Here is a 17,640-nt window from a genome sequence, read left to right as displayed (position 1 = left end):
GCATCGTTTAGACTTTGGGTTTTGTTTAGATTAAAAGTTCGCCATAGCTGCAACTTCGCGTACTTCGTTTGTGTTCAACGACCAGACAAAGGTGTCACAGAACCCCACCTTGATCAATAAAGCTTTCATCTTATATTTGCAATATCCAGATTGCAATCTCAGTTTCTTGCTTGTTCTTTGTTTGCTCGCAGGAAACAGACTCTTGTGGTCACGTTGATCGTGCTTCGGCGTGGTCAATAACCTCTCGGAGTTGGTTTAGCGATTGCTAAGGCGCGACGTCCTCGCACGTTCGTAGTCGGATCGTCAAAGTCGACTTCCACCAAAGCGATATCCATCATCTCATCGAAAGACGGGACACCTTTGCCTCTATCAAGTGGTATCAGTTTTCAGGTTGCTCGGTGAGAATTTCCAGTTTTCCTAGATTAGATTTATTTTCTTACCTATTGTCCAAGAAAAAGCCACAAAAAAGAGTTAGATCTATTCATCCTTGGTCCAAGCCAGTCTGAGCCTTTGCAATTTTCTTTTCATTGCTTGCATAGTTGAATTATCGGTTGCATCGTCGTGTCGAGTTGCTGGTCTTAGTGTCTAGTTCGTTTAGAGTTTCGAGTTCTGTTCACATTAGTCACGCCACCGCTGCATCATTATCTCTTCCGCTGTCCACCACCCATCCATCAATTTCCACCACGTGCTACCCATCATTCATTGTCATAATAATAGTTGAGATCGTTCACATCTTCACTTGATCCAATCTGCATCTTATCTAGTTTGTTTTGGAAAGAGGGAGAAAAAAAGAGAGAGAAAAACAAGAGAAAAAAAGGAGGAAAAAAAGTCAGAGAAAAAAAAGGAGAGAAAGAAAAAAAAGTGTGAGGAAAAAAAGAGAGAAGAAAAAAAAACAAAAAAAATCGGCACAAACTTTTTCAGAGGAAAGTTGGAGACAAAGTTGTTGATATATCCTGCTTGGCTGTTGTTTCACCTCATTATCTTTACTGCCGTTGTGATCTTCACTTATATCTTGCTGTCCAGAGCTACTTAGTGTCCTTCATTGATGCTAGTTGTGCTACGACGTGACCTCATTAGTGTTCTAGGCTCGCGTCTCTAGTTCGGTCTAGCCTAGGACCAGCACAGTACCGTCGTTGAGCGTTTATTCAACATTGCATCTTTGAATTGATTATTGCTAATCTTTTGCTACCATATATAGCCAACCCAGCTCCACATATTTCTACACCGTGTATACGTACGCTCCCCTGGCAATCGCTTTACTCAATATTCGGAGTTACTTGACACCGCTGGTTGCCGATCACCGCCTGCTGCATGGTAAGAACTTGTAAGACATTGATATTTGCTTTACTGTGAGCGTTTTACCACCACATCCTAGTAGTTATAGGAACATTATTTTTGGGTTTTGTTTCTTGTTCTACTAATCATGACAGGATCCAGAGTCAATTCATGGGCTTTGTCGATCGCGGGGGACGTGCCACCACCTTTGCAAATACCACAACCGTCACGAGAGGTGCACAAACATCCAAATGCACATGATCAGGTTAATGTATCTATACCACCATTTAATGGCCGTTTTAAACCTGCTTTATATATTGAATGGGAGTTCGACATAAAAAATATATTTGCTTCCCATAATTTCGATGAACATAAAAAGGTTAAGGTTGCGGTTGGTTCTCTCACGGGTTATGCTTTGGTTTGGTGGAGTGAATATTGTCGGTTACACCCTGATTATATACCTACTACTTGGGATGATTTGAAACTTGCCATGCGACATACTTTCGTCCCTGCTTATTATACTCGTGACATGATTAAGAAGTTGCAACACTTAAAACAAGGTAGTGAAACTGTAACAAAATATTATGATGATTTACAAACTATCTTGTTGCATTCCTCTTTAGAAGAAAGTAAAGATGATTTTATGGATAGATTTTGAGGAGGATTAAACCGTGATATTCAAGAGATACTAATTTATGAAGAGTGTTATCCTATGGACCATTTGTTTCATCTTGCTTGCAAAGCTGAACAGGAAATAAAACGACGTGTTGGCCACGAGGAGAACAAGCGCACGGTGCACATTCCAAGAGTTGATATGATTGTTCCTTCAACTACTAGGCATACTATGACAACCACATCCGTTGTTGTCAGGACTACATCACCTCCACCATGTGACACATCGCCCCGGAGAGTGGCTACATCATCTGAGTTGATCATAAGAGGTAATGACAAAGGTACTGATCTTCCATCTCTACATGAGAATGATGAATGCCTTGTCAATTTGAATGCACCATCTGATGAGCTACCCACTACTTTGATCACACCACCTATTTTAGAGGACTATGTTGATAATTTGACTTTGCCATGTGATCAAACAACTGAAATACCAACAATTTTGAGTGCACCCATTGAATTAACTATTGATGCAAAAGAACCAATGTTTAATCATTTTGATATGACCTCTAATCTTGGTGATGATTCTCAATAATCTATTTATGTTATCCAGAACAAAAATACTTCACACACTTTTGTGTTTTGTCTAATTGCAGGTGTATGGGACATTTGTACAATCCACATATGAAGATAAGGAAGAAAGAGATGTTTATTTGCTGTCCAAAAAGTTCTCTCACGTCACTTTTGGCCCAAGAGAAGATAGAGTCCAAGTCTCTCACGTTCTGGATTCAGATTCGGACTGCACAGACACACCTGACTCAAAACGCACACAAGTTTTTCATACGGACTCCGAATTGGGTGATTCTTTTTTTGTTGGAAACTAGATTTCGTGCACTTTCCAACCCAATTGGAATCACCTACAAATTCGTCCGGAGCGTTGAGTTGTGGACGAAACAATCTGATGCTGCAGCAGAATCCGAGTCAAACTACAAGTCCAAAGGTGTTACATCACCTCCACTTGGGCCCATTGGCCTTGTACGACCTAGATTTAGTTTTAGGCTACCTTGGGACGTCCTCCCACCTCCTTGGCCGCCACCCCTTGCTCCTATATAAGTAGATCCATCTAGTAGCTTTTCCTTGGGATTTGTTTAGTTAAAAGTTAGCCAACGCAACTTCGTGTACTTCGTTTGTGTCCAACGACCAAACCAAGACCGCTTTCCGATCCCCACCTTTATCAATACTTCATACATTGCAATATTCAGATTGCTTTTATCATATTCTTGCTCGTTCTTCGATTGCTTGCAGGAATAGACCTTCGTGGTCAGGTTGATCGTGCACCGGCATGGTCAATAACCTCTGGAGATTGGTTTAGCGATTGCTAAGGCGCAACGTCGTGCACGTTTGTAGTCGGATCGTCAAAGTCGTCTCCACCAAATCGATAGTTACCATCTCATCGAAAGATCGGGACACCCCCGCCTCTATCAACAAGTTTGTTGTTAACGATGGATTTGTGTTTCGTGCTAACAAGCTATGCATTCCAGCTAGCTCCGTTCGTCTTTTGTTGTTGCAGGAGGCGCATGGAGGAGGATTAATGGGACACTTTGGCGTGAAGAAGACGGAGGACGTACTTGCTACACATTTCTTTTGGCCAAAGATGAGACGGGATGTTGAGCGTTTTATTGCTCGCTGCACTACATGTCAAAAAGCTAAGTCACGACTCAATCCTCATGGTTTATATATGCCTTTGCTTGTACCTAGTGTTCCTTGGGAGGATATATCTATGGACTTTGTTTTAGGTTTACCTCGAACAAAGAAGGGGAGGGATAGCATATTTGTTATCGTGGATAGATTCTCGAAAATGGCACACTTTATACCATGTCATAAAAACGATGATGTTGTTAATGTTGCTGATTTGTTCTTTCGTGAAATTATTCGCTTGCATGGTGTGCCAAATACTATTGTTTCAGATCGTGATACTAAATTTCTTAGTCACTTTTGGAGATGTTTATGGGCTAAGTTGGGGACTAAACTGCTTTTTAGTACTACTTGTCACCCCCAAACTGATGGACAAACTGAAGTAGTCAATAGAACGTTGTCTACTATGCTTAGGGCTGTTTTGAAGAATAATAAGAAAATGTGGGAGGAATGCTTGCCTCATATTGAATTTGCTTATAATCGTTCATTGCATTCTACTACTAAGATGTGCCCTTTTGAAGTTGTGTATGGTTTCCTACCTCGTGCACCTATTGATTTGTTGCCTCTTCCATCTTCGGAGAAGGTTAATTTTGATGCTAAACAACGTGCTGAATTGATTTTAAAAATGCATGAGTTAACTAAGGAAAACATTGAGCGTATGAATGCTAAATATAAATTTGCTGGAGATAAGGGTAGAAAACATGTTGTGTTTGCACCTGGAGATCTTGTTTGGTTACATTTGCGTAAGGATAGATTTCCTGATTTGCGCAAATCAAAGTTAATGCCACGTGCTGATGGTCCCTTTAAGGTGTTAGAGAAAATAAATGATAATGCATATAAACTTGAGCTGTCTGCAGATTTTGGGGTTAGTCCCACTTTTAACATTGCAGATTTGAAGCCTTATTTGGGTGAGGAAGATGAACTTCTGTCGAGGACGACTTCATTTCAAGAAGGGGAGGATGATGATACCACTTGATAGAGGCGGGGTGTCCCGATCTTTCGATGAGATGATAACTATCGATTTGGTGAAGATGACTTTGACGATCCGACTACAAACGTGCACGACGTTGCGCCTTAGCAATCGCTAAACCAACTCCGAGAGGTTATTGACCACGCTGGAGCACAATCAACCTGACCACGAAGGTCTATTCCTGCAAGCAATCGAAGAACAAGCAAGAATATGATAAAAGCAATCTGAATATTGCGAGTATATATGAAGTATTGATAAAGGCGGGGATCCGTAAGCGGTCTTGGTCTGGTCGTTGGACACAAACGAAGTACACGAAGTTGCAATGGCTAACTTTTAACTAAACAAATCCCAAGGAAAAGCTACTAGATGGATCTACTTATATAGGAGCAAGGGGTGGCGGCCAAGGAGGTGGGAGGACGTCCCAAGGCAGCCTAAAACTAAATCTAGGTCGTACAAGGCCAATGGGCCCAAGTGGAGGTGATGTAACACCTTTGGACTTGTAGTTTGACTCGGATTCTGCTGCAGCATCAGATTGTTTCGTCCACAACTCAACGCTCCGGACGAATTTGAAGGTGATTCCAATTGGGTTGGAAAGTGCACGAAATCTAGTTTCCAACAAAAAAAGAATCACCCAATTCGGAGTCCGTATGAAAAACTTGTGTGTGTTTTGAGTCAGGTATGTCTGTGCAGTCCGAATCTGAATCCGGAACGTGAGAGACTTGGACTCTATCTTCTCTTGGCCCAAAAGTGACGTGAGAGGACTTTTTGAACACAACCTAAACTTCTCCTTTTCCCTTATCTTCATATGTGGATTGTACAAATGTCCCATACACCTGCAATTAGACAAAACACAAAAGTGTGTGAAGTATTTTTGTTCTGGATAACATAAATAGATTATCGAATAGTTTGCACTAGAAATCACCTGACAAATATGCATATATGCAATATTTTTGATCCTATCCAAGGTAGTCATGTCCTCGTCATCCTCCCCTTCTTGAAAATAAAGCCGTCCTCGGCGTTGCTTAATCTGAAATGTGGCTAACAAAAGAGACAAGGTGTACATGTTGTATATGTATATGTCATCCATTTTTACTTCCCTTGATTTTTGCATATATGACACATGAATAGATGAGTAACTTGCATAGTTCATAAAATCTAAAGCCAAAAAATTAGCACAAGAAGTAGAAGGCATGAAAATATTACAACTCAGTTTGCACATATAAGTGAAGCACTTACTCATTTCAAAAGATTGACAATGTTCGTCATTAAACCATTCCAACATTGGTGAATAAACCTTACTTGCATCAAATTTACATGCTACAACATGCTTAAATAAGCAAACATGCAATAAGTCATTCAACACAGAATCATCACCAAGATTAGAGGTCATATCAAAATGATGAAACATTGGTTCTTTTGCATCAATAGTTAATTCAATGGGTGCACTCAAAATTGTTGGTATTTCAGTTGTTTGATCACATGGCAAAGTCAAATTATCAACGTAGTCCTCTAAAATAGGTGGTGTGATCAAAGTAGTGGGTAGCTCATCAGATGGTGCATTCAAATTGACATGGCATTCATCGTTCTCATGTAGAGATGGAAGATCAGTACCTTTGTCATTACCTCTTATGATCAACTCAGATGATGTAGCCACTCTTGGGGCCGATGTGTCACATGGTGGAGGCGATGTAGTCCTGATAACAACGGATGTGGTTGTCATAGTATGCCTAGTAGTTGAAGGAACAATCATATCAACTCTTGGAATGTGCATCGTGCGCTTGTTCTCCTCGTGGCCAACACGTCGTTTTATTTCCTGTTCAGCTTTGCAAGCAAGATGAAACAAATGGTCCATAGGATAACACTCTTCATGAATTAGTATCTCTTGAATATCACGGTTTAATCCTCCCCAAAATCTATCCATAAAATCATCTTCACTTTCTTCTAAAGAGGAATGCAACAAGGTAGTTTGTAAATCATCATAATATTTTGTTACAGTTTCACTACCTTGTTTTAAGTGTTGCAACTTCTTAATCATGTCACGAGTATAATAAGCAGGGACGAAAGTATGTCGCATGGCAAGTTTCAAATCATCCCAAGTAGTAGGTATATAATCAGGGTGTAACCGACAATATTCACTCCACCAAACCAAAGCATAACCAGTGAAAGAACCAACCGCAACCTTAACCTTTTTATGTTCATCGAAATTATGGGAAGCAAATATATTTTTTATGTCGAACTCCCATTCAATATATAAAGCAGGTTTAAAACGGCCATTAAATGGTGGTATAGATACATTAACCTGATCATGTGATGAGGACATCAATACAATTGTTACACCCACAGCCCCTGCTGCTATACATACTGGACCAATTACTAGAGCTCGTGCACGCCAACTAAATTACCAGGTACTTTCGTTTCTTGGTAATGATTCTAATGTTCATGAGAATATGATGCTGCCTAAATTGGATACATTTGTTTTGCTTACAAATGAAGGGCCTAGCTTGGAGAAGGATGAACATTGGAGCAAGAACAAGCATGGAGATGGCATGCGCAAGGGGAACAAGAACGGAGTTACAAGTGATGATTTCAGGACTTTGAAGCCACCATAATGGGTGCATGAAGCCTTGGACGAAATATACAAGATGCCACTTCATAAATTTCGTCCCGAGGCTATTTTAGGTGCTGCGTCACCTTATTATTGGGCCAGGCCCATGTAATTTCGAAATACATAAGTATAGGCTATTTTTAGAGTCCGTATGTGTGGGGAAACAAGAGATAGGGTTGATTTCGGACCCCTCCACCTAGGGCCACGAAATTCCCCCCTCTTCCTCCATATATACAGCCCTTAGGGCATCGTTTAGACTTTGGGTTTTGTTTAGATTAAAAGTTCGCCATAGCTGCAACTTCGCGTACTTCGTTTGTGTTCAACGACCAGACAAAGGCGTCACAGAACCCCACCTTGATCAATAAAGCTTTCATCTTATATTCGCAATATCCAGATTGCAATCTTAGTTTCTTGCTTGTTCTTCGTTTGCTCGCAGGAAACAGACCCTCGTGGTCAGGTTGATCGTGCTCCGGCGTGGTCAATAACCTCTCGGAGTTGGTTTAGCGATTGCTAAGGCGCGACGTCCTCGCACGTTCGTAGTCGGATCGTCAAAGTCGACTTCCACCAAAGCGAAATCCACCATCTCATCGAAAGACGGGACACCTTTGCCTCTATCAATAACACTCTTCATGAATTAGTATCTCTTGAATATCACGGTTTAATCCTCCCCAAAATATATCCATAAAATCATCTTCACTTTCTTCTAAAGAGGAATGCAACAAGGTAGTTTGTAAATCATCATAATATTTTGTTACAGTTTCACTACCTTGTTTTAAGTGTTGCAACTTCTTAATCATGTCACGAGTATAATAAGCAGGGACGAAAGTATGTCGCATGGCAAGTTTCAAATCATCCCAAGTAGTAGGTATATAATCAGGGTGTAACCGACAATATTCACTCCACCAAACCAAAGCATAACCAGTGAAAGAACCAACCGCAACCTTAACCTTTTTATGTTCATCGAAATTATGGGAAGCAAATATATTTTTTATGTCGAACTCCCATTCAATATATAAAGCAGGTTTAAAACGGTCATTAAATGGTGGTATAGATACATTAACCTGATCATGTGCATTTGGATGTTTGTGCACCTCTCGTGACGGTTGTGGTATTTGCAAAGGTGGTGGCACGTCTCCCGCGATCGACAAAGCCCATGAATTGACTCTGGATCCTGTCATGATTAGTAGAACAAGAAACAAAACCCAAAAATAATGTTCCTATAACTACTAGGATGTGGTGGTAAAACGCTCACAGTAAAGCAAATATCAATGTCTTACAAGTTCTTACCATGCAGCAGGCGGTGATCGGCAACCAGCGGTGTCAAGTAACTCTGAATATTGAGTAAAGCGATTGCCAGGGGAGCGTACGTATACACGATGTAGAAATATGTGGAGCTGGGTTGGCTATATATGGTAGCAAAAGATTAGCAATAATCAATTCAAAGATGCAATGTTGAATAAACGCTCAACGACGGTACTGTGCTGGTCCTAGGCTAGACCGGACTAGAGACGCGAGCCTAGAACACTAATAAGGTCACGGCGTAGCACAACTAGCATCAATGAAGGATACTAAGTAGCTCTTGACAGCAAGATATAAGTGAAGATCACAACGGCAGTGAAGATAATGATGAAAAACAACTGCCAAGCAGGATATACAACAACTCTCTCTCCAACTTTCCTCTTGAAAAGTTTGAGACAATTTTCTGATAAATTCTTTCAAAGAATGCTACTAACTCAAGTTTTCCAATGCAAAAAGAATCACACAATTCCGAGTTGATATGAGGAGTTAAAGAATTCTAAAACTGGCCTGAAAAATTGGAACAAGTTGTGTTCACGAACTTCGGAGGGCAAAAAGACCTATTTAGAAGCCGATTTTGAGGTGTCAAATATTGAACTAGCTTCTGCAACTATTTAGATGCGGCTCGTCGCTATCTTCAATTTGAGTACTCACGGAGCCAAAACGGACTTCGTATGAGGAAGATACACCTGTTTTACTGAACAGTGCGCAAAACAGATTCCAATCCGAATTCAGGTACGAGATTGATTCTAGATAGATCCAATTTTTTTCTACTCTCTTTTTTTTCTCACGCTTTTTTTTCTTTTTCTTCTCCCTCTTTTTTTTTTCTTTCCTTTTTTCTCTCTTTTTTTCTTTATCTTCTTTTTCTCCCTCTTTCCAAGACAAACTAGATAAGATGCAGATTCGATCTGGCAAAGATGTGAGTGACCTCAACTATGATTATGACAATAAACAGTGCGTAGCACGTGGTGGAAATTGGTGGATGGGATGGTGGACAACGGATGGGATAATGATGCAGCGGCTGCGTGATTAATGTGAACAGAACTCGAAACTCTAAAGGAACTAGACACTAAGACCAGCAACTCGACACGGCGATGCAACCGATAATTCAATAATGCAAACAATGAAAAGAAAATTGCAAAGGCTCAGTCTGGCTAGGACAAAGGATGAATAGATCTAACTTTTGTTTTGTGGCTTTTTCTTGGACAATAGGTAAGAAAATAAATCTAATCTAGGAAAAACTGGAAATTCTCACCGAGCAACCTGAAAACTGATACCACTTGATACCACTTGATAGAGGCGGGGTGTCCCGATCTTTCGATGAGATGATAACTATCGATTTGGTGAAGATGACTTTGACGATCCGACTACAAACGTGCACGACGTTGCGCCTTAGCAATCGCTAAACCAACTCCGAGAGGTTATTGACCACGCTGGAGCACAATCAACCTGACCACGAAGGTCTATTCCTGCAAGCAATCGAAGAACAAGCAAGAATATGATAAAAGCAATCTGAATATTGCGAGTATATATGAAGTATTGATAAAGGCGGGGATCCGTAAGCGGTCTTGGTCTGGTCGTTGGACACAAACGAAGTACACGAAGTTGCAATGGCTAACTTTTAACTAAACAAATCCCAAGGAAAAGCTACTAGATGGATCTACTTATATAGGAGCAAGGGGTGGCGGCCAAGGAGGTGGGAGGACGTCCCAAGGCAGCCTAAAACTAAATCTAGGTCGTACAATGATGAGGACATGACTACCTTGGATATGACCAAAAATATTGCATATATGCATATTTGTCAGGTGATTTCTAGTGCAAACTATTCAATAATCTATTTATGTTATCCAGAACAAAAATACTTCACACACTTTTGTGTTTTGTCTAATTGCAGGTGTATGGGACATTTGTACAATCCACATATGAAGATAAGGAAGAAAGAGATGTTTATTTGCTGTCCAAAAAGTTCTCTCACGTCACTTTGGGCCCAAGAGAAGATAGAGTCCAAGTCTCTCACGTTCCGGATTCAGATTCGGACTGCACAGACACACCTGACTCAAAACGGACACAAGTTTTTCATACGGACTCCGAATTGGTTGATTCTTTTTTTGTTGGAAACTAGATTTCGTGCACTTTCCAACCCAATTGGAAACACCTTCAAATTCGTCCGGAGCGTTGAGTTGTGGACGAAACAATCTGATGCTGCAGCAGAATCCGAGTCAAACTACAAGTCCAAAGGTGTTACATCACCTCCACTTGGGCCCATTGGCCTTGTACGGCCTAGATTTAGTTTTAGGCTGCCTTGGGACGTCCTCCCACCTCCTTGGCCGCCACCCCTTGCTCCTATATAAGTAGATCCATCTAGTAGCTTTTCCTTGGGATTTGTTTAGTTAAAAGTTAGCCATTGCAACTTCGTGTACTTCGTTTGTGTCCAACGACCAGACCAAGACCGCTTACGGATCCCCACCATTATCAATACCTCATATATATTTGCAATATTCAGATTGCTTTATCATATTCTTGCTCGTTCTTCGATTGCTTGTAGGAATAGACCTTCGTGGTCAGGCTGACCGTGCTTCCGGCATCGTCAGTAACCTCAGGAGATTGGTTTAGCGATTGCTAAGGCGCAACGTCGTGCACGTTTGTAGTCGGATCGTCAAAGTCGTCTCCACCAAATCGATAGTTATCATCTCATCGAAAGATCGGGACACCCTCGCCTCTATCAAGTGGTATCAGTTTTCAGGTTGCTCGGTGAGAATTTCCAGTTTTCCTAGATTAGATTTATTTTCATACCTATTGTCCAAGAAAAATCCACAAAAAAGAGTTAGATCTATTCATCCTTTGTCCAAGCCAGTCTGAGCCTTTGCAATTTTCTTTTCATTGCTTGCATAGTTGAATTATCGGTTGCATCGTCGTGTCGAGTTGCTGGTCTTAGTGTCTAGGTCGTTTAGAGTTTTGAGTTCTGTTCACATTAGTCACGTCGCCGCTGCATCATTATCCCTTCCGCTGTCCACCACCCATCCATCAATTTCCTCCACGTGCTACCCACCGTTCATTGTCATAATCATAGTTGAGATCATTCCCATCTTCGCTTGATCCAATCTACATCTTATCTAGTTTGTTTTGGAAAGAGGGAGAGAGAAAAAAAAGATAGAGAAAAAAAACTAGAGAAAAAAAAAGTAAAAAAAAAGTCAGAAAAAAAAGAAAGGAAAAGAAAAAAAAAGTGTGAGAAAAAAAAAGAGAGGAGAAAAAAAAATTGGATCTATCTAGAATCAATCTCGTACCTGAATTCGGATTGGAATCTGTTTTGCGCACTGTTCAGTAAAACAGGTGTATCTTCCTCATACGAAGTCAGTTTTGGCTCCGTGAGTACTCAAATTGAAGATAGCGACGAGCCGCATCTAAATAGTTGCAGAAGCTAGTTCAATATTTGACACCTCAAAATCGGCTTCTAAATAGGTCTTTTTGCCCTCCGAAGTTCGTGAACACAACTTGTTCCAATTTTTCAGGCCAATTTTAGAATTCTTTGACTCCTCATATCAACTCGGAATTGAGTGATTCTTTTTGCATTGGAAAGCTTGAGTTAGTAGCATTCTTTGAAAGAATTTATCAGAAAATTGTCTCAAACTTTTCAAGAGGAAAGTTGGAGAGAGAGTTGTTGTATATCCTGCTTGGCAGTTGTTTTTCATCATTATCTTCACTGCCGTTGTGATCTTCACTTATATCTTGCTGTCAAGAGCTACTTAGTATCCTTCATTGATGCTAGTTGTGCTACGCCGTGACCGCATTAGTGTTCTAGGCTCGCGTCTCTAGTTCGGTCTAGCCTAGGACCAGCACAGTACCGTCGTTGAGCGTTTATTCAACATTGCATCTTTGAATTGATTATTGCTAATTTTTTGCTACCATATATAGCCAACCCAGCTCCACATATTTCTACACCGTGTATACGTACGCTCCCCTGGCAATCGCTTTACTCAATATTCGGAGTTACTTGACACCGCTGGTTGCCGATCACCGCCTGCTGCATGGTAAGAACTTGTAAGACATTGATATTTGCTTTACTGTGAGCGTTTTACCACCACATCCTAGTAGTTATAGGAACATTATTTTTGGGTTTTGTTTCTTGTTCTACTAATCATGACAGGATCCAGAGTCAATTCATGGGCTTTGTCGATCGCGGGAGACGTGCCACCACCTTTGCAAATACCACAACCGTCACGACAGGTGCACAAACATCCAAATGCACATGATCAGGTTAATGTATCTATACCACCATTTAATGGCCGTTTTAAACCTGCTTTATATATTGAATGGGAGTTCGACATAAAAAATATATTTGGTTCCCATAATTTCGATGAACATAAAAAGGTTAAGGTTGCGGTTGGTTCTTTCACTGGTTATGCTTTGGTTTGGTGGAGTGAATATTGTCGGTTACACACTGATTATATACCTACTACTTGGGATGATTTGAAACTTGCCATGCGACATACTTTCGTCCCTGCTTATTATACTCGTGACATGATTAAGAAGTTGCAACACTTAAAACAAGGTAGTGAAACTGTAACAAAATTTTATAATGATTTACAAACTACCTTGTTGCATTCCTTTTTAGAAGAAAGTGAAGATGATTTTATGGATAGATTTTGGGGAGGATTAAACCGTGATATTCAAGAGATACTAATTCATGAAGAGTGTTATCCTATGGACCATTTGTTTCATCTTGCTTGCAAAGCTGAACAGGAAATAAAACGACGTGTTGGCCACGAGGAGAACAAGCGCACGGTGCACATTCCAAGAGTTGATATGATTGTTCCTTCAACTACTAGGCATACTATGACAACCACATCCGTTGTTGTCAGGACTACATCACCTCCACCATGTGACACATCGCCCCCGAGAGTGGCTACATCATCTGAGTTAATCATAAGAGGTAATGACAAAGGTACTGATCTTCCATCTCTACATGAGAATGAAGAATGCCTTGTCAATTTGAATGCACCATCTGATGAGCTACCCACTACTTTGATCACACCACCTATTTTAGAGGACTACGTTGATAATTTGACTTTGCCATGTGATCAAATAACTGAAATACCAACAATTTTGAGTGCACCCATTGAATTAACTATTGATGCAAAAGAACCAATGTTTAATCATTTTGATATGACCTCTAATCTTGGTGATGATTCTGTGTTGAATGACTTATTGCATGTTTGCTTATTTAAGCATGTTGTAGCATGTAAATTTGATGCAAGTAAGGTTTATTCACCAATGTTGGGATGGTTTAATGATGAACATTGTCAATCTTTTGAAATGAATAAGAGCTTCACTTATATGTGCAAACTGAGTTGCAATATTTTCATGCCTTCTACTTCTTGTGCTAATTTTTTGGCTTTAGATTTTATGAACTATGCAAGTTACTCATCTATTCATGTGTCATATATGCAAAAATCAAGGGAAGTAAAAATGGATGACATATACATATACAACATGTACACCTTGTCTTTTTTGTTAGCCACATTTCAGATTAAGCAACGTCGAGGACGGCTTTATTTTCAAGAAGGGGAGGATGATGAGGACATGACTACCTTGGATATGACCAAAAATATTGCATATATGCATATTTGTCAGGTGATTTCTAGTGCAAACTATTCAATAATCTATTTATGTTATCCAGAACAAAAATACTTCACACACTTTTGTGTTTTGTCTAATTGCAGGTGTATGGGACATTTGTACAATCCACATATGAAGATAAGGAAGAAAGAGATGTTTATTTGCTGTCCAAAAAGTTCTCTCACGTCACTTTTGGCCCAAGAGAAGATAGAGTCCAAGTCTCTCACGTTCCGGATTCAGATTCGGACTGCACAGACACACCTGACTCAAAACGGACACAAGTTTTTCATACGGACTCCGAATTGGTTGATTCTTTTTTTGTTGGAAACTAGATTTCGTGCACTTTCCAACCCAATTGGAATCACCTTCAAATTCGTCCGGAGCGTTGAGTTGTGCACGAAACAATCTGATGCTGCAGCAGAATCCGAGTCAAACTACAAGTCCAAAGGTGTTACATCACCTCCACTTGGGCCCATTGGCCTTGTACGACCTAGATTTAGTTTTAGGCTGCCTTGGGACGTCCTCCCACCTCCTTGGCCGCCACCCCTTGCTCCTATATAAGTAGATGCATCTAGTAGCTTTTCCTTGGGATTTGTTTAGTTAAAAGTTAGCCATTGCAACTTCGTGTACTTCGTTTGTGTCCAACGACCAGACCAAGACCGCTTACGGATCCCCACCATTATCAATACCTCATATATATTTGCAATATTCAGATTGCTTTATCATATTCTTGCTCGTTCTTCGATTGCTTGCAGGAATAGACCTTCGTGGTCAGGCTGACCGTGCTTCCGGCATCGTCAGTAACCTCAGGAGATTGGTTTAGCGATTGCTAAGGCGCAACGTCGTGCACGTTTGTAGTCGGATCGTCAAAGTCGTCTCCACCAAATTGATAGTTATCATCTCATCGAAAGATCGGGACACCCTCGCCTCTATCATACAAGGCCAATGGGCCCAAGTGGAGGTGATGTAACACCTTTGGACTTGTAGTTTGACTCGGATTCTGCTGCAGCATCAGATTGTTTCGTCCACAACTCAACGCTCCGGACGAATTTGAAGGTGATTCCAATTGGGTTGGAAAGTGCACGAAATCTAGTTTCCAACAAAAAAAGAATCACCCAATTCGGAGTCCGTATGAAAAACTTGTGTGCGTTTTGAGTCAGGTATGTCTGTGCAGTCCGAATCTGAATCCAGAACGTGAGAGACTTGGACTCTATCTTCTCTTGGCCCAAAAGTGACGTGAGAGGACTTTTTGAACACAACCTAAACTTCTCCTTTTCCCTTATCTTCATATGTGGATTGTACAAATGTCCCATACACCTGCAATTAGACAAAACACAAAAGTGTGTAAAGTATTTTTGTTCTGGATAACATAAATAGCTTATCGAATAGTTTGCACTAGAAATCACCTGACAAATATGCATATATGCAATATTTTTGGTCCTATCCAAGGTAGTCATGTCCTCATCAGATGATGAGGACATCAATACAATTGTTACACCCACAGCCCCTGCTGCTATACATACAGGACCAATTACTAGAGCTCGTGCACGCCAACTAAATTACCAGGTACTTTCGTTTCTTGGTAATGATTCTAATGTTCATGAGAATATGATGCTGCCTAAATTGGATACATTTGTTTTGCTTACAAATGAAGGGCCTAGCTTGGAGAAGGATGAACATTGGAGCAAGAACAAGCATGGAGATGATGGCATGCGCAAGGGGAACAAGAACGGAGTTACAAATGATGATTTCAGGACTTTGAAGCCACCATAATGGGTGCATGAAGCCTTGGACGAAATATACAAGATGCCACTTCATAAATTTCGTCCCGAGGCTATTTTAGGTGCTGCGTCACCTTATTATTGGGCCAGGCCCATGTAATTTCGAAATACATAAGTATAGGCTATTTTTAGAGTCCGTATGTGTGGGGAAACAAGAGATAGGGTTGATTTCGGACTCCTCCACCAAGGGCCACGAAATCCCCCCCCCCCTCTTCCTCCATATATACAGCCCTTAGGGCATCGTTTAGACTTTGGGTTTTGTTTAGATTAAAAGTTCGCCATAGCTGCAACTTCGCGTACTTCGTTTGTGTTCAACGACCAGACAAAGGCGTCACAGAACCCCACCTTGATCAATAAAGCTTTCATCTTATATTCGCAATATCCAGATTGCAATCTTAGTTTCTTGCTTGTTCTTCGTTTGCTCGCAGGAAACAGACCCTCGTGGTCAGGTTGATCGTGCTCCGGCGTGGTCAATAACCTCTCGGAGTTGGTTTAGCGATTGCTAAGGCGCGACGTCCTCGCACGTTCGTAGTCGGATCGTCAAAGTCGACTTCCACCAAAGCGAAATCCACCATCTCATCGAAAGACGGGACACCTTTGCCTCTATCATATGCAATATTTTTTGTCATATCCAAGGTAGTCATGTCCTCATCATCCTCCCCTTCTTGAAAATAAAGCCGTCCTCGGCGTTGCTTAATCTGAAATGTGGCTAAAAAAAAAGACAAGGTGTACATGTTGTATATGTATATGTCATCCATTTTTACTTCCCTTGATTTTTGCATATATGACACATGAATAGATGAGTAACTTGCATAGTTCATAAAATCTAAAGCCAAAAAATTAGCACAAGAAGTAGAAGGCATGAAAATATTGCAACTCAGTTTGCACATATAAGTGAAGCTCTTATTCATTTCAAAAGATTGACAATGTTCATCATTAAACCATCCCAACATTGGTGAATAAACCTTACTTGCATCAAATTTACATGCTACAACATGCTTAAATAAGCAAACATGCAATAAGTCATTCAACACAGAATCATCACCAAGATTAGAGGTCATATCAAAATGATTAAACATTGGTTCTTTTGCATCAATAGTTAATTCAATGGGTGCACTCAAAATTGTTGGTATTTCAGTTGTTTGATCACATGGCAAAGTCAAATTATCAACGTAGTTCTCTAAAATAGGTGGTGTGATCAAAGTAGTGGGTAGCTCATCAGATGGTGCATTCAAATTGACAAGGCATTCATCATTCTCATGTAGAGATGGAAGATCAGTACCTTTGTCATTACCTCTTATGATCAACTCAGATGATGTAGCCACTCTCGGGGGCGATGTGTCACATGGTGGAGGTGATGTAGTCCTGACAACAACGGATGTGGTTGTCATAGTATGCCTAGTAGTTGAAGAAACAATCATATCAACTCTTGGAATGTGCACCGTGCGCTTGTTCTCCTCATGGCCAACACGTCGTTTTATTTCCTGTTCAGCTTTGCAAGCAAGATGAAACAAATGGTCCATAGGATAACACTCTTCATGAATTAGTATCTCTTGAATATCACGGTTTAATCCTCCCCAAAATCTATCCATAAAATCATCTTCACTTTCTTCTAAAGAGGAATGCAACAAGGTAGTTTGTAAATCATCATAATATTTTGTTACAGTTTCACTACCTTGTTTTAAGTGTTGCAACTTCTTAATCATGTCACGAGTATAATAAGCAGGGACGAAAGTATGTCGCATGGCAAGTTTCAAATCATCCCAAGTAGTAGGTATATAATCAGGGTG

Source organism: Triticum dicoccoides, chromosome 4A, assembly GCF_002162155.2.
Source record: "Triticum dicoccoides isolate Atlit2015 ecotype Zavitan chromosome 4A, WEW_v2.0, whole genome shotgun sequence".
NCBI classification, from domain to species: Eukaryota; Viridiplantae; Streptophyta; class Magnoliopsida; order Poales; family Poaceae; genus Triticum; species Triticum dicoccoides.
The sequence above is the reverse complement of the archived record's forward strand: the minus strand, read 5'-3'. Positions refer to the sequence as shown.